The sequence below is a fragment of the Micromys minutus genome, assembly GCF_963924665.1.
Source record: "Micromys minutus genome assembly, chromosome: 21".
Taxonomy (NCBI): domain Eukaryota; kingdom Metazoa; phylum Chordata; class Mammalia; order Rodentia; family Muridae; genus Micromys; species Micromys minutus.
In genome coordinates this window covers 5,949,339-5,953,339 of record NC_137956.1, presented here as the reverse complement: position 1 = coordinate 5,953,339, position 4,001 = coordinate 5,949,339, and the positions used below count along the sequence as shown (strand labels likewise).

General features: G+C 46.9%; 1 pseudogene across 1 annotated transcript; it reads right to left on the bottom strand.

The window, feature by feature from the left end:
* Positions 1-2,892: 2,892 nt before the first annotated feature.
* On the bottom strand, positions 2,893-3,431 carry LOC308434513 (large ribosomal subunit protein eL18-like; annotated as a pseudogene). Its single transcript has one exon. The product of its transcript is annotated as a large ribosomal subunit protein eL18-like (transcript).
* Between the last annotated feature and the right edge of the window lie 570 nt (positions 3,432-4,001).

Here is a 4,001-nt window from a genome sequence, read left to right as displayed (position 1 = left end):
AAGGGAACGGTTAAGAAAGTTAATCAGATATCAAGGACAGTTGGGTGTCAAACTTCTCGATACACTGAAGGGGGATGCTTACTAAAACTGGGCTACGCAAGCCCAAGACAAACTAAAGTCAAATGAGCCAGAGTAAAGGACCAGTGGAGACAGGGAGTCAGAGGCTTCACTTGTGGTTTGAATCTAAAATGTTCCCCGTAGTTTCCTGTTTGAATACCCAGTCCCAGTTCGTGTTACTCATTTAAAAGCCATGGGCAACTTGAGGTGGGGCCTGGCTGGCAAAAGGAGGACAGTCTTTGAGAGCTGTACCCATTTCTGGTTCCAATCCTGAGCTCTTTGCCATGGTTTGCCAGGACGGAGGAACACTGCCACATGTTCCCACCGCCATGAACAGCGTCATGCCTTTTCCACATGTTCCCACCGCCATGAACAGCGTCATGCCTTTTCCACATGTTCCCACCACCATGAACAGCGTCATGCCTTTTCCACATGTTCTCACCGCCATGAACAGTGTCATGCCTTTTCCACTGCGATGCACTAGATTCCCCTGAAACCATGAGCCCAAGTTCCCTTAGGCCATTTCTGTTGGGTACCTTGGTCAGAGAAGCCAAAGTAACTAATGTAGATGCCAGGAAAAAAAAATGCTTCCTGATACAGGACGAGCAAGGACTTTCTGAAAAAGATTCTAATGGCATAAAATAGCAACACTGCGCTGACAAACAGGACCCCATGAAACTAAAGGCTTCCACACAGCAAAGGAAACCACTTAAGAGGCAGCTACCCAGTGACAGAAAGTCTTTGCCAGATTCACATCTGATGGGTTAGTATATAAGATCCCAAAGAACTTCAAAGCTTAAACACCATAAATAATCTAGTCGGTACACGAGTAGATGAAATGGGCAGATGCGTCTCAAAAGCTGGGAAGATGGCCAGAAGGTACCTGGAAAAATGGTCAGTGTTCTGTTAGAAAACGCACATAAAAACATTTAACTGATGAGCCATTTCTCTAGCATCCTAATAAATTGTTTGAAATAGCCTCATTCAGTCAGTCAAAGATTAATTTGGAAAGTAAGCATTCACGCAGACTCATATGTAGTCAGAAATATTTTTACTAGGATTATTTTATTCAAATACAATAATGTTCATCCATAGAAAGCATATTTACTAAATCAAATAATTGATGTACAGTTACATGTCTTCATTTTATATTAATGTATGTCTTTATTTTTTTACTATAAAATTCTTACCAGGAGAAGAAACATTCTAATCTGTTGTGTAAGCAGCAATAAACATAGTTACTATGTGTTGTAACTGTGGGCTTGTTGGCAGGGAGGGAGGAAGCTTCTGAGGTGGAAGCTCCCCCCTTTATTCTCATCTTTTCTAAGCCCCAGTCATCTCCTTTTCACTCATTTTCCCAGAAGATGTGCTGTTCTTGGGAAGCTTTTTCCCCACTGGACATGGCGGAGATGAAGAGGGTTCCACATCAGAGGTCTGCTCGAAAAGCTGGTGCTTTTAACTCATCAGTAGGGTCTTATGGATATGTTGTTTATCTTTTTACTTTGTTTCCACATTTGCATGAGGACCTGCCTTCTCCAGAAAGGGATGTGATAGTGTGACAGCTGGAGCTGAAGAGGTGGAGAGTCAAGGGGAAGCATCCTTGGGAGAGCTGGATTAAGTGCTCCTTTAGTGCCAAAGCCCTGTCACATCTGTGAGGAGAAAGAGAGACAAGGATGGGAGAGGGAAGGTGAAGGGGGAAGGGAAAAGAGAGATACAAAGGGAAAGAGAGAGGGAGGGAGGGAGGGGGGAGGGAGGGAGGGAGGAAAGGAAATAGGAAAGAAGGGAGGAGATAGGGAGGAAGGGAGAAAATAGGGAGGGAGGGAGGGAGGGAAGGAGGGAGGGAGAGAGGGAGGGAGGAAAGAAGATAGGGAGGAAGTGAAGGAGATAGGGAGGAAGAAAGATGATAGGGAAGAAGGGAGGGAAAGAGGTGATAGGAAGGGAGGGAGGGAAGGACATAGGGAGGGAGGAAGGGAGGAGGGAGGGAGAAAAGAAGATAGAGAAGGAGATAGGAAGGGAGAGAGGAGATATGGAGGGAGGAGGGAGAGAAGGAGATAGGGAGGGAGATAGGAAGGGAGGGAGAAGACAGGGAGGGAGAAGGGAGGGAGGGAAGGAGGGAGAGGAGATCAAATGTGAGGGCAAACTGGAAACACAGATGACAAGCAAGTAACCCATCATGGCTGAGGCAGAAACTAAACAGCATACGATGGTTTGTAGCTTTTAAAAAATAGGTGCCACTAGTCCCAGCCTACCGACGGGCACTGTGACCTGTGTTTCCACTGGCTGTACCCCGTAGTTGGTTCAGCTTGGGTAGGTTCTCAGCAGAAGCTGGGACACGCCGCATCTCCTCATGCAGTTGACCTTCCTAAGAGAAGTGTCAGAACTGGATGTAATATAGCCAGGAACCCAGAAGTTCTTACAACGGGGCTCTTCTAGCTCAGCTTCTGGATAAAGTGAAGGATGTTACAAAGGTTTTAATCCAAGACTCACAGAAACTGACAAAAACAAACCCATCAGTCTTTTTATTATGGAAGAAGAAGCAACCAGAAGACAACTGTAATGTTCCCAGTCATCAATTTACTAATATTTCCCTTTCCACCCTGGATGCCAGGACCTCTTGGACTTTGCCACTTATGTCCTGGATCCCCTCTGGCTATGGAAAGACTTCCCGGACTCATTCTTTCTAGTGTCTCCCGTTCCCTCCACGTCACTCAACTAACCAGCTACCTACCAGATGCTTACCCAGCATCTCTGTCTCTCTCTCTGTGTCTCTCTCTCTCTCTCTCTTTCTTTTTTTCCCAACATCCAAAGCTTTTTTATTAACAGTAAGATCCAGGGTTAGTTTCTGTAGGCTCGGCTGGCCCTTTGGCCTCTGGCACACTTGAAATTCCGGCCCTTGGAACAGACGTAGGGTTTGGTGTGGCTGGGTGGAGCTCCTGGGCCTTGCTAACCCGTTGGTACACCTCTCGGCCCTTCCGAGGACCAGACAGGATGCTCCTCGCCCCTTGGGAGACTCCGGGGCCAGTGGCCAAAGGTAAGAATCTTACCCCCAGCCTTGAGGATGTGACTTCGGGTCGGCCGCTCACCCACATCTTCAGCTTGGGCACTTCCAGAACCCGCACATCATCTGTGACTGTCCCTACAACCATAGTGATTTTGTTCTCCCGGCCAGGAAGCTTCATCTTTCAGATCATTCGGGCCAGGAACAGAGGTGGCCGGTTCATAAATAACCTTTTCGGCACAATCTGATTGAAGGTGGAGTTAGTCCATCTGGCCAGAAACCTGTACAGCTTGACTAACAGCTGCAGGTAGATGTCCGGGCTCTTGGGCTCCTTGCACCGAACCTTTTGGTCCTTGTGGCGAATGTCAACACCCATGATGGCGCCTCCTGCTTGGCCAGGTCCAGAAAGCGCATCTCTGTCTTATCCATCCATCCTCCATCATCTGTGTGTCCACCTGTCTCTTCATCCACCCATTTCATTTCATCTTAAGTATGTTCTCTCCATCCACCCACTCCAGCTACTTATTGGCTTCTTGGTGACCGCACCTGGGTTCAGCTTTGCTGTATCTCATTGGCTTCTTAGAATTCTGCTGCCTCCTTTCTTTTATCCCGGTTTTCGAGTCGTTTAAACTCCTGTTCTTTAGGTATACACGCTCACTTTGTGGGAGATCTTATCTCACGGCTTTAATGCCTCTTAGCCTTCAGGGTCTATAATCTCCTGTCCTGACATTTTGCCCCAAGCTGTAGACTTAGCAAATCTTTCTACTTAATGTTTTCATCAGGTAAACCAATAAGCATTTCAAATCAAACATTTTCAAAACAGAGTTTGGTTTTTCTCCCCCAAACTGTCCCAGTTTTCTCCACGGCAGTGACTGGCTTTATTTATCCTGTAGCTCAGCTCATGTACTTAAACCTATAGGGCATGCAAGCCCAGGTATGGGAGACC